This window comes from Nerophis ophidion, linkage group LG27, assembly GCF_033978795.1.
Source record: "Nerophis ophidion isolate RoL-2023_Sa linkage group LG27, RoL_Noph_v1.0, whole genome shotgun sequence".
Taxonomy (NCBI): Eukaryota; Metazoa; Chordata; class Actinopteri; order Syngnathiformes; family Syngnathidae; genus Nerophis; species Nerophis ophidion.
Window position 1 is genome coordinate 22,523,021 of NC_084637.1, and position 14,657 is coordinate 22,537,677.

Consider the following 14,657-nt stretch of genomic DNA (forward strand, 5'->3'; position numbering starts at 1 on the left):
TACGCGTACACGTCATCATTACTCAACGTTTTCAAGAAGAAACTCCCGGGAAATTTAAAATTGCAATTTAGTAAACTAAAAAGGCTGTATTGGCATGTGTTGCAATGTTAATATTTCATCATTGATATATAAACTATCAGACTGCGTGGTGGGTAGTAGTGGGTTTCAGTAGGCATTTAATGATGCACTTACATTACTATATCACTAGCGCACGCACGCACAAACACAAACACACACACACACACAAAATGAGCTAACACAGACGCCGCAAAATGAGCTAACGTTACGCTAAAAGTTAATTAGCCTTCACCTCAAGCCAGGACTGCGAGCGAGCTGAGCTGCAGTTTGTTTCTAGAACGTCATCTAGAACGTTGACTGGGAGGTGTTTATTATAATTTGGGGAGAGTCCGCTGTTTACCTGCTAAACACCTATTTGCTCGACGCTGAAGCGCTAACTACATGCGCTCTGAATACGCACTGCTGATTGGTTGTTACCGCTCTGAATACGCACTGCTGATTGGTTGTTACTGCTATATATGTAACCAATCAGATGGTTGTGTGGGTCAGACAATACTGGGTGCTGTGACAGAGGCAGAACGGAGCAGAGCAGCTTGTTAAGACTTTAACTTGGGGCGGCTACTTCATATGTTCGTGTGGAAACTCGTTCGGTACCCCTCCGAACCGAACTGGAACCCCCGTACCGAAACAGTTCAATACAAATACACGTACCGTTACAGCCCTATTTATAATATAACTAAAACAATTCATACTTACATGTTTGATAGTAGTAATTTCATGCATGTTTTGTACGTGCTATCGTAATGTAATCAAGCAAGCATTGTTTTCATCATAGTCCAGTGCGGCAAATATAGGAAAAAATGTTTTTCTTCTTTCCAAAATTGGGTGGCCGCGGCTTATATATCGTTATGATCTATAGTCTGGGAAATACGGTACATTAAAAAAAAAAAATATTTTTTATTTTGAACCAATTGCAACAATTTTACAAAAACATTTACATCTAACTGAATGTAAAAAAGAAAAAGTTATTAGGCAAACATTAATCACTGATAATTAAACATCCTGAGAAATGGAAGTTAATATCAATCACATCTATACAAGTACAACCCATTTATCATTTATCATTTGACGAGCCAATAATAATTGTATTTTATTTTTACCTATCTTCATATTTTCTACTTTGGATCAAAGAAGTCAATTCTTTGTTGGTGCTGAACAACACTGCATTGTCAGCATTTTTGCAATAGCCAGATATTGCAGTTCCCTTGTGAACTGCTGCAAATCAATGTACACAAACAAATACATCAAAGCGCAGCCATCTTGATAATTGCTATGATTTTCCCAAGATGTATGCATAATACAAAAAACATGCTCCCTGGTTATAGTACGTACTTTTTTCCCGTTCCAAATCAATGAATCATTTTTTTTACAACCTCTTTTCATACACGTCTGAAGAAAGATACCATATCATCTGCTTTAAGTCTGCTTTGTTTCCACTTGACCTGAACAGGAATAGCTCCAGATAAAAAAAAAAAAAAGGAACATTCGAGATAAGATTCATCTTCATTAGTCAGAAGTGGAGCCTGTAAATCTGCGACGTGCTCCCCGTGGAAGGCTGAAGCATGTGTGCCTCCTCAAACGCTGCTTTATTTCCAGACCCAAGCCTTGGATGTTCAGTGATTAGAAACCAAAAGCGGAGTAGGACAACAACGCCTTATATGGGCAACGGGCCTGGGTTTGACCTTTTTACCGGCATGTTTCGTCTCTTCTGTACACTCTTTGACATGGTTGGGATTTTAAACCTTGTGTAGAGCGCATGATACCCGTTAATTAAACCATCCAGCCTCGCATAATGCTTGTCCAACTTTAAAGGGGAACATTATCACAATTGCACAAGGGTTAAAACCAATTAAAATCAGTTCCCAGTGGCTTATTTTATTTTTTAAAGTTTTTCTCAAAAGTTTACCCATCACGCAATATCCCGAAAAACGACTTCAAAGTGCCTGATTTTAACCGTTGGTATATCCACCCATCTATTGTCCTGTGACGTCACTGCATGAAGCCAACAAAAACAAATATGGCGGATAGCACAGAAAGGTATAGCATAGTAGCTCTGTTTCAGACTCTGATTTCAGCGCCGTAAGCGATTCAACAGATTACGCTTGTATTGAAACGGATGGTTGGAGTGTGGAGGCAGATAGCGAAAACGAAATTGAAGAAGAAACTGAAGCTATTGAGCCATATCACGACAGACAGCAGCAACGAGGACAAATTCAGTGATCGCCTTTTAACCAACGATTGCATCTTTTGACCACTGGTGCAACTTGAATCCGTCGATTGGTAAGGGTTTGTTTGGCATTAAATGTGGGTGGAGGGAAAGGCTGGATGCAAATATAGCTACAAATGAGGCATAATGATGCAATATGTACATACAGCTAGCCTAAATAGCATGTTAGCATCGATTAGCTTGCAGTCATGCTGTGACCAAATATGTCTGATTAGCACATAAGTCAATAACATCAACAAAACTCACCTTTGTGATTTCTTTGACTTTATCGTTGGAAATGCGTCTGCTTTGAGTGTCGCAGGATATCCACAAATTATTGCCATCTCTGTCGTAGCATAGCTGTCATCGATAAAATGTGCGTCCAATTTCTTGCCACTTTCGCATCTTTTGGCCACTGGTGCAACTTGAATCCGTCCCTGTTAGTGTTGTTACAACCTCCGACAACACACCGACGAGGCATAATGTCTCCAAGGTACGGAAAACAGTCCAAAAAACGGAATATAACAGAGCTGATTTGAATTGGTGCGTGTAATGTGTTTGAGAAAATGGCGGATTGCTTCACGTGACGTCATCGCTCTGACAGCGAACAATTGAAAGGGCGTTTACATCGCCAAATTCATCCTTTTTTGAGTTCGGAAATTGGTTAAAAAAACATGTGGTCGTTTTTCTGCAACATCAAGGTATATATTGACGCTTACATAGGTCTGGTGATAAAGTTCCCCTTTAATTACCTCAAATTGTATACTTTCATTTTTTATAAAGTGTGATTTGGACCATGTTTGATTGACTATACTCGTGCCTTTTGAGCAGCTCATTAACAATTCACACATATTATTTTCATGCTTAACATTCGATCCTTAGAACACATTTTGTATGATGATGCCTATTCGGTGTTTCCCCCAGAAAATGTGTTAGGTAAGGTGGTGTCTCTCCAGCAGACAGACCAGGGAAGGGGGTGGGTGGTTGTAAGGTTCGGTGTAACTCGGCCTGTCGCCATCACGTCTCCACCGCGTCGCTGCCACCACAGCCCGGGGGGCAATAGACTAGACTGTGGTGAAGTAGGCCGGCTTCATTACGTGAAGAAGCCTACAATTGTTGGTTGTGTTTTCCGCTCCACATGCTGAATGGCGATATACGATTATATATATATCTCTATTTTTTCCATAAAGTAAAAACAAAACTGTCCTAGTTACCTGAGATACTAAGTATGTCATTATTATGCCACATGCTGACATATGGTCAACTCCATCCATCCTTTTTCTACCGCTTATTCCCTTCAGGGTCGCGGGAGGCGCTGGAGCCTATCTCAGCTACAATCGGGCGGAAGGTGATGTACACCCTGGACAAGTTGCCACTTCAACACAGGGCCAACACAGATAGACAACATTCATACTCACATTCACACACTAGGGCCGCTTTAGTGTTGCCAATCAAACTATCCCCAGGTGCATGTCTTTGATCATCATGCTTAATTTATTACAGCATTTGGGAAGCCTGTAGTTGATTTTTATTTTGTAAATGTTATATTTTTTATCAACATGTGATAGCAGTGACCCTGCCATTCAAAACTAGGCTGCAACTAATGATTAATGTAACTATAGCTGAAAAAAAGAATCCAATAGCAAAAGGAGAGACTATTCATCCTTGAACACCATGGAGTTCATGTAGGCTTTATGATGCAGTTACATTATTATATCAACTATCAGAGACAGAAACTCCCCATTTAACATATTGTCCTTTTTTGCTGATTCAACACAGCTCAATCAAGACAGAAAGAGGTATAGTGAAATAACAGACAGACAGAGCTTCGTCCGTAACACACACACACACACACACACACACACACACACTGCAAAATGAGCTAACGTTATGCTAAAAGCTAATTAGCCTTCACCTCAAGGACTGCGAGCGAGCTGAGCTACCGTTTATGTTTCTTGAACTTCAACGGGCTCATAGTGATGTTACTAGTAGCTGACTGGGAGGTGTTTTTTATAATTTGGGGAGAGTTCGCTGCCTGATGCTTACCTGCTAAACACCTGTCTGCTCATCACGACGCTGGAACACTGACTCCATGCGCTCTGAATATGCACTGCTGATTGGCTGTTACTGCTCAGAATACGCACTGCTGATTGGCTGTCACCGCTCTGCGTGTAACCAATCGGATGGTTGCGTGGGTGGGCCAATGCTGGATCATTCATACAGTACTGACAGAGGCAGAACTAAGGGGAGCAGCTTTTTAAGACTTTAGCTTAGGCGGCGGCTCTTTGTTGTTAAGGCGGCCGCCTTAGTAACAAAGCACTGTGGGCAACCCCCCTCCTATTTGAACATTAATACTTCACATATCCTTCTGTTGTTGACTATTTTTTTCATACGGTGTTGATCTGGAAATAGTTGCTTGGGCATTTTGTTGGTGTGGCACCGAATGGAGATGTTGACATGCAGAGTTTTAAGCACTCCTTGTTCTCTAGCCCAGTGGTTCTCAAATGGAGGTATACGCGTACCCCTGGGGGTACTTGAAGGTATGCCAAGGGGTATGTGGGAATTTTTTAAAATATTCTAAAAATAGCAACAATTCAAAAATCCTTTATAAATATATTTATTGAATAATACTTCACCAAAATATGAATGTAGGTTCATAAACTGTGAAAAGAAATGCAACAATGCAATATTCAGTGTTGACAGCTAGATTTTTTGTGGACATGTTCCATAAATATTGATGTTAAAGATTTCTTGTTTTGTAAAGAAATGTTTAGAATTAAGTTCATGAATCCAGATGGATCTCTATTACAATCCCCAAAAAGGGCACTTTAAGTTGATGATTACTTCTATGAGTAGAAATCTTTATTTATAATTGAATCACTTGTTTATTTTTCAACAAGTTTTTAGTTATTTTAAAAAATCTTTTTTCCAAATATTTTAAGAAAGACAACTACAAATGGGCAATATTTTGCACTGTTACACAATTTAATAAATCAGAAACTGATGACATAGTGCTTTGCTGTACTTCTGTAGCTCTTTTTTTCAATAAAAATATTATTTGATCTGATTAGGGGGTACTTGAATTAAAACAATGTTCACTGAAAAAAGTTTGAGAACCACTGCTCTAGCGGGTGACTTTTCAAATGATGCTACTCATTAGCAGTGGTGCTACTTTTCGTAGCAATGGTTTTACCGCATAATTGTTCAACATATTCCCGCTTGAAGCCAAACTACCGCCAGACGATGGACCCCCTGCTGTTTTTCTTGGGAAGTAATTCTTCCTTCATTTGTTACCAGATTCGCACCTTCTCTCTCTCGTATTACCATTCGCAACACTCTGCTAGCATCACAGCTAACGTTACCATGTCGCTACCTGTCTGCTCCGCGGGAGCCCTGACGTTGCACATGTGACATATGTAAGAATGTGCGCTTGTTTTAAGTCTCTGTGAGAAGGAGAGACTAGAAAAAAGTGGGAAACGCATGTAGTGTAATGCCCGCAGCTAAAAGCAACTGCGTGAGATATCACGCAATATCACGATAAAGTCATTTTCTATATCGCACAGAGACAAACCCGCGATATATCTAGTATATCGATATATAAAAAGTTATTAGGCAAACATAGATAACTGATATATATATATATATCTAGTATATCAATATATCGCCCAGCCCTATGCTGATGCAAATAAATGTAACTGAGGTGGGACACAGCCGAGGTCTTTGGGAGACCCCTGCCAAGAAAAGACAGGAAGTCAAATTAGGGTTTAGGGTTTATAGTAGGGCTCAACGATAAAAACCATATCAATATATATCGCGATAGACATAATCGATAACAATAAAAAATGTGTTAGATATTTTTTTTCTTCTTTTTTCTCCTAAGAAAGGGGAAATATCGAAGCAAGGTTGGTTGTGTGAACAAAGGCACTCGGTCTCTGGGAACCACGTATGATTTTTAAAAGACAATTACTTTGAGTAACGGGACTCTTGTCTTCACGTAATCCAACCAGTTTGGTGATTGTATTGCCAACAGTCCAGAGTGCCTCTGTAGGTATATTTCTATTGCTGATGCAAATAAATGTAACTGAAGGAACATTGAAATACGAAATTGAAATACGGTGGGACAGAGCCAAGGTCTTTGGGAGTCATTTCCCAACAAAAGACAGGAAGTCAAATTAGAGTTTAGGGTTTAAAGTACGGGTCGACGATAAAAACGATATCAATATATATCGCCATACACATAATCGATATCAATAAAAAATGCTTTCGATCATTTTTTTTCTTCTCTGTCGGAAGAAAGCGGAACTATCGAAGCAAGGTTGGTTACGTAAAAAAAGGCACTCGCTTTCTGGTAACCAAGCAACGCAGGAGCACTGATCAGTGGGCGTGACACGCTTACAGCCAATTGGGTAACAGTATCAGCTATCACCTCTGGTTGTCTGGCGTTTGATTCTTTGTACAGAGTGCGAAGGGAAAGTCAAAATGAAGAAATGGTGTATTATAGAGGAAATGGAAAGGATGGCACTTTTGGGATTTTTTTATACAGGGACCGTAGTCGGGTCAATGTGGTCTGTAAATGGTGCAAGGTGCTTGTCCCCACCAAGACCGCTAACACCACACCACCTTAGCTGTGCTCACCCTTTAGAGCACAGCCATAACTTCCTGGCACTGCAGAAAATAGTTCTTCTCAGGTTTTTCAATGTTTATATTTCACACTTTGCACCATTTTTTTACACTTCATTAAACATTTCTTACATATTCCTGATTTTTGCACCTTCATTTTAAGAACTTAAGTTTTTAATGCGATTTTAATATTTGGTTTACATTGTGGGTTCCCTCCGGGTACTCCGGCTTCCTCCCACTTCCAAAGACATGCACCTGGGGATAGGTTGATTGGCAACACTAAATTGGCCCTAGTGTGTGAATGTGAGTGTGAATGTTGTCCGTCTATCTGTGTTGGCCCTGCGATGAGGTGGCAACTTGTCCAGGGTGTACCCCGCCTTCCGCCCGATTGTAGCTGAGATAGGCGCCAGCGCCCCCCGCGACCCCAAAAGGGAATAAGCGGTAGAAAATGGATGGATGAATGGATGGATGTTTTCTATGCTGGTGTTGACATGTCCTCTGTCTTGATAGCTGGGGGATTATAACACAGGAAGCTTTGAAATTTGAAAGTACAATATTTTTTGCTTGGTCCTTATTTTCCAAAGTTTTTAGAAAATATCAATAATTGATATCGACCATTATAAAACATTTATATTGTCATACAATTTTCAGCCATATTGCCCAGACCCAGTTTAAAACCGGGATAGGGTTCCAAATTTGTGTCAGTTAGGGTTTAAAAAATGCTAATATCCCTTTTATTGTCTGAATCCTATTAAGTAAGGGTTACCCATTTTAGCTTTTAAATTGTAATTATGGTATGAAACCAGGCTTAGGGTTCCAATTTACTGTTAGGGTTTAAAATTATGGTTATGGATTCATATTGGATTTAGGGTTGAAAGACAGGATAGGCTTAGAGTTAAGGTTCAAAAATGCCAAACCCAATTTGAAACACAAACTGTATTAAGTAAGGGTTTTCAGTAAGGAATTCAAATTGGTGTTAGTGTCGGGGTTGGAAATTTGGGTTTTAAGTGTCCAACCTCAATTTGAAAACCTAACTAATTCCTGTTGTGGGGGGTTGTGGTATAAACCACGGTTATGGTTCTAAATTGTCTGGGTTTCCAGTTAGGGGTTGGAATTAGGGTTTCAAGATATAGTACGTGGATTTTGGTGAGGGTTAGAGTTCGAATTGGGTTAGGGTTTTGGATAGGATTTCAGATTCAAGGATAGGTTTGGGATTAAATCTAGTGTACGATCATTGGTGTTATTTAATATGAGACGTTTTATATAATCTAGAAATGTCTCGGTTATCAATATTAAGTATTTCTCTCTATTTTATATTCTTTGCACTGTTACATTGTTGTCTATATTATATTTTGATATGACCAAATAGATCAAATTTGATGTACAGTCGTCCCTCATTGATTTCTTGGCCTTGAGTCATGTTTCATTGTCACGACGTAAAAAACCTTCTAAGGTAGGATAACAACTTTCATTGGCGCACCGGAAACAGGACAAAACTGTAAATACACTAAGTAAACGTCTGAAATGTATTTCCATCTCTAAGCCTTCGTGTTGGCATCCAAAAACACATGGAGGTGTACACAGGATTTGAACAATAATTTGCATTTAATTGCAAATATTTGTACAAAAAAAATATATAATAGTCAGTCTTTTGGTTGTGAGTCGTAATGTTTTGTGTTTAACGTGACCAGGTTACCAGTTTGTGGGTTCTGGTTAGCTCGCCATCCAACTCAGGTTTAATGCGGAACTCCGGCATCCAGTCCATGGAAATAATCCAAATCAAGCAAGAAAAGAAAGGATGAAAAAACCTGACCACGTGTCAAGCTCCAAGCTCCATAGCCTCGGCTCTCGATTTCACTTTCAGCATACTTTCTATGCACTTCTGCTATCACGCTAACCTACCGAGCAAACAACCTCTCTATTTCATGTCTTCATATTGCCATGCTTCTAACAGCAGACACTAGCCACGCCAAGACAGAAAGGACACTTAAAGGGGAACATTATCACCAGACCTATGTAAGCGTCAATATATACCTTGATGTTGCAGAAAAAAGACCATCTTTTTTTTAACCGATTTCCGAACTCTAAATGGGTGAATTTGGCGATTTAAAGGCCTTTCATTTGATAGCCTGTCGAGCAATGACCTTTCACCCGTGACGTCACAACATGAAGCAATCCGCCATTTTCTCAATCTTATTACACGCACCAAGTCAAATCAGGTCTGTTATTTTCCGTTTTTTCGACAGTTTTCCCGTACCTTGGAGACATCATGACTCATCGGTGTGTTGTCGGAGGGTGTAACAACACGAACAGAGACGGATTCAAGTTTCACCAGTGGCCAAAAGATGCGAAAGTCCATCGTTTATCTGCAGACTGTACCGACGACAGCTATGCTACGACAGAGATGGCAAGAATGTGTGGATATCCTGCGACACTCAAAGCAGATGCGTTTCCAACGATAAAGTCAACAAAATCACAAAGGTGAGTTTTGTTGATGTTATTGACTTATGTGCTAATCAGACATATTTGGTCACGGCATGACTGCAAGCTAATAGATGCTCACATGCTATTTATTTATTTATGTACATATTGCATCATTATGCCTCATTTGTTGCTATATTTGCATCCAACCTTTCCCTCCACCCACATTTAATGCCAAACAAACACATACTAATCGTTGGTTAGAAGGCGATTGCCAAATTCGTCCACGCTTCCTCTTGTGCTGCTGTCTGTCGTGATATGGCTCAATAGCTTCAGTTTCTTCTTCAATTTCGTTTTCGCTACCTGCCTCCACACTCCAACCATCCGTTTCAATACAAGCGTAATCTGTTGAATCGCTTACGGCGCTGAAATCCGAGTCTGAATCCGAGCCACAATGCTATACCTTTCTGTGCTAACCGCCATGTTTTCTTCTGGTGGCTTCACGCAGTGACGTCACAGGATAATGGACGGGTGGATATAATGACGGGTAAAATCAGTCACTTTGAAGCCATCTTGCGGGATATTGCGTGATGGGTGAAATTTTGAGAAAAACTTTGAAAAATAAATTGAGCCACTGGGAACTGATTTTTATTGGTTTCAACCCTTCAGAAAGTGTGATAATGTTTCCCTTTAAATCCTATTGGTCAACAATGAGCCTAAATCACGACAGGATTGACTCTTACGGTGCATTAAACATATGTTTGTTATTGGAAGTGTGTCCTTAAATAAAATAGTGAACAAACAAGACAACTTGTCTTTTAGTAGTAAGTAAACAAAAAAAAGACTCTTAATTAGTCTGCTGACATATGCAGTAACATATTGTGTCATTTATCTACCTATTATTTTGTCAATGTGATGAGGGACCAGTGACAGAAAATAAATTATTAATCTACATGTTCATTTACTGTTTATCTGCTTACTTTCTCTTTTAACATGTTCTATCTACCCTTCTGTAAAAATGTAATAATCCCTTATTCTTCTGTTATTTTATACTTTATATTATTTCAGGATGATATCACAAATTTGGGTATCAATCCAATACCAAGTAGTTACAGGATCGTACATTGGTCATATTCAAAGTCCTCGTGTGTCCAGGGACAAATTCCCTGAGTTTAAAAACATAATATAAAAAAAAAACCAGAAAGATAATGAGGTGGCGACTTGTCCAGGGTGTACGCCGCCTTCTGCCAGAATGCAGCTGAGTACATCTCGTGACCCCAAATGGGACAAGCGGTAAAAAACAATGGATGGATGAATGGAAAAAAGATATTGTGAGGCTAAAAATTATCGATGCAATCATTGTAGTATCAACTAGATACGCTTTTGTACTTGGTATCATTACAATGGATGTTAGGTGTAGATTCACCAATGACGTTTGTTTATATTTTAGCGTCCCATAAGAGTTGGTGCTGCAGGGAATTCGTTCTGTAGTGTTTAAGTTCCACTCTTCTACTCCAAAAAGGACCCACAGACAAATCACGATTTCCAATTGATCAACTTTTTATTTTCCAACTTGAAGCATTGTTGGTTCCATTTCAGTGGATCTTCTAATAATCATCAGCAGGTTGTAAACCTTTAAACCACAGAAACAGAGATATTAATCTAATTACACAGGTATTTTCAAACAATATTTTACAAATGCTTTTAAACCTCTGAATAAGACTGTACACTTTCTACATAATATTTTATCTTTTAGCAAGAGTTAAACATGAATTTATCCTTTAGTTTTGCATCAATCTTTGGTACTTTTAACTTTAAACAATAAGCTTTGACTTTAAACATTTTAACTTTAACCATTTGCCATTTTAACTAAAGCTTTAAAGGCCTACTGAAACCCACCATTACCGACCACACAGTCTGATAGTTTATATATCAATGATGAAATATTAACATTGCAACACATGCAGATACGGCCGGTTTAGTTTACTAACTTACAATTTTAAATTTCCCACGGAGTTTCTTGTTGAAAACGTCGCGGAATGATGACACGTGCGCGTGATGTCTCAGGTCGGAGTGGACAAATTAGCGCAGCACCATTTGAGGCTAAAAGTCCTCTCTTACCATCACGCAATTACTCAGTAGTCTTGACATCTGTGTTGCTGAATCTTTTGCAATTTGTTCAATTAATAATGGAGAAGTCAAAGTAGAAAGATGGAGGTAGGAAGCTTTAGCCTTTAGCCACACAAACACACGGTGTTTCCTTGTTTAAAATTCCCGGATGTGAAGCTTTACTATGGATCAGAGCGGTCAAGCGAACATGGATCCCGACCACTTGTCAAATGACAGGTTTCGGTGAGAAAATTGTGTTAAAAAGTCGCCTCTTACCGGAGATCAGCTGAGCTTGCGCCGTCCATGCAGCTGTGACTTCCCTCAGACATTGGCGTCAACACACCCGTGGACACACACCTCCGACTATCAGGTACTATTTAATCTCACTAAAACACTAGGAACACAATATAAAGATAAGGGATATCCCAGAATTATCCTAGTAAATGTGTCTGAAAACATCTGAATCGCTCACAATGCAATCGCCTTTTTTTTTTTTCATCTTTCATCCTCGCTCAAATGAATGGGGAAATTGTGTTTTCTGGGTCCGAATAGCTCTTTTTGTTGGAGGCTCCCATCATAAACAATGTGAGGATGTGAGGAGCCATCAACGGGTGATGTCATCGTCTTCCGGTAAAGGCAAGGCTTTTTTATTAGCGACCAAAAGTTGCGACCTCTATTGTCGATGTTCTCTACTAAATACTTTCAGCAAAAATATGGCAATATCGCGAAATGATCAAGTATGACACATAGAATGGACCTGCTATTCCCGTTTAAATAAGAAAATCTCACATCAGTAGGCCTTTAAACTGTTTAAACACAGTATGCTATCAATGCTCAAAGTGTAATGCAGTAATTCAACTTGAACCCGGCAGTTTCAACAAACAAATTAAGATAGTTCTGTAGGCAAATTAACAAGCTTGCAGGTACAAGTTAAGCATATCAAAACAAAGCATTTCGATCATCATCAAATTAAGTATATTCATCGACCACCGGTGGGTTTGGAGAGACTTGTAGAGTAGATCTTGCGGTTGTGGCTGCTTGCTGTTCTTCCTTGCATGTAGCTTGTTTGGTGAATGAGTCTGACTGAACCTCCTTCCTTTTCAGGTGCCTTCAATCAGTCATTTTGGCAGCCATTTTACCTTGGCATTCTGGGAATTGTAGTTTTCAACGATTTTCGACCATGTAGGGCATGGGTGTCAAACTGGCCCGTGGGCCAAATTTGGCCCGCCGTGTAATTTCATTTGGCCCTTGAGGCAATATCAATTTAACATTCGAGCTGGCCCGCTGGTATTATACACCCCCCCGCTGCAACACCGCAAATTCTCATACTTGCCAACTCTCCCCATTTTCCCGGGAGACTCCTGAAGTTCAGTGCCCCTCCTGAAGATCTCCCGAGCCATCCATTTTCCCCAGTTTCTCCCGATATCCACCCGGACAACAATATTGGGGGCGGGCCTTAAAGGCACTGCTTTTAGCATCCTCCACAACCTGTCGTCCACGTCCGCTTTTCCTCCATACAAACAGCGTGCCGGCCCAGTAACATAATATATGCGCCTTTTATACACAGACACAAGTAAATGCAAGGCATACTTGGTCAACAGCCGAGGGTGGCCATATAAACAATCAATCAATCAATCAATCAATGTTTATTTATATAGCCCCAAATCACAAATGTCTCAAAGGACTGCACAAATCATTACGACTACAACATCCTCGGAAGAACCCACAAAAGGGCAAGGAAAACTCACACCCAGTGGGCAGGGAGAATTCACATTCAGTGGGACGCCAGCGACAATGCTGACTATGAGAAACCTTGGAGAGGACCTCAGATGTGGGCAACCCCCCCCCTCTAGGGGACCGAAAGCAATGGATGTCGAGCGGGTCTAACATGATACTGTGAAAGTTCAATCCATAGTGGCTCCAAGACAGCAGTGAGAGTCCCGTCCACAGGAAACCATCTCAAGCGGATCAGCAGCGTAGAGATGTCCCCAACCGATACAGGCGAGCGGTCCATCCTGGGTCCCGACGAGCGGTCCATCCTGGGTCTCGACTCTGGACAGTCAGTACTTCATCCATGGTCATCGGACCGGACCCCCTCCACAAGGGAGGGGGGGACATAGGAGAAAGAAAAGAAGCGGCAGATCAACTGGTCTAAAAAGGAGGTCTATTTAAAGGCTAGAGTATACAGATGAGTTTTAAGATGAGACTTAAATGCTTCTACTGAGGTAGCATCTCGAACTGTTACCGGGAGGGCATTCCAGAGTACTGGAGCCCGAACGGAAAACGCTCTATAGCCCGCAGACTTTTTTTGAGCTCTAGGAATCACTAATAAGCCGGAGTCTTTTGAACGCAGATTTCTTGCCGGGACATACGGTACAATACAATCGGCAAGATAGGCTGGAGCTAGACCGTGTAGTATTTTATACGTAAGTAGTAAAACCTTAAAGTCACATCTTAAGTGCACAGGAAGCCAGTGCAGGTGAGCCAGTACAGGCGTAATATGATCAAACTTTCTTGTTCTTGTCAAAAGTCTAGCAGCCGCATTTTGTACCAACTGTAATCTTTTAATGCTAGACATTGGGAGACCCGAAAATAATACGTTACAGTAATCGAGACGAGACGTAACAAACGCATGGATAATGATCTCGGCGTCTTTAGTGGACAAAATGGAGCGAATTTTAGCGATATTACGGAGATGAAAGAAGGCCGTTTTAGTAACGCTTTTAATGTGTGACTCAAAGGAGAGAGTTGGGTCGAAGATAATACCCAGATTTTTTACAGAGTCACCTTGTTTTATTATTTGGTTGTCAAATGTTAAAGTTGTATTATTAAATAGAGGTCGGTGTCTAGCAGGACCGATAATCAGCATTTCCGTTTTTTTGGCATTAAGTTGCAAAAAGTTAGCGGACATCCATTGTTTAATTTCATTAAGACACGCTTCCAACTGACTACAGTCCGGCGTGTTGGTCAGCTTTAGGGGCATGTAAAGTTGGGTGTCATCAGCATAACAGTGAAAGCTAATACCGTATTTGCGTATGACGTCACCTAACGGCAGCATGTAGATGCTGAAGAGTACAGGGCCAAGGACCGAACCCTGGGGAACTCCACACGTTACCTTAACATAGTCCGAGGTCACACTGTTATAGGAGACGCACTGCATCCTATCAGTAAGATAAGAGTTAAACCATGACAGGGCTGAGTCTGAAATACCAATTCGTATTTT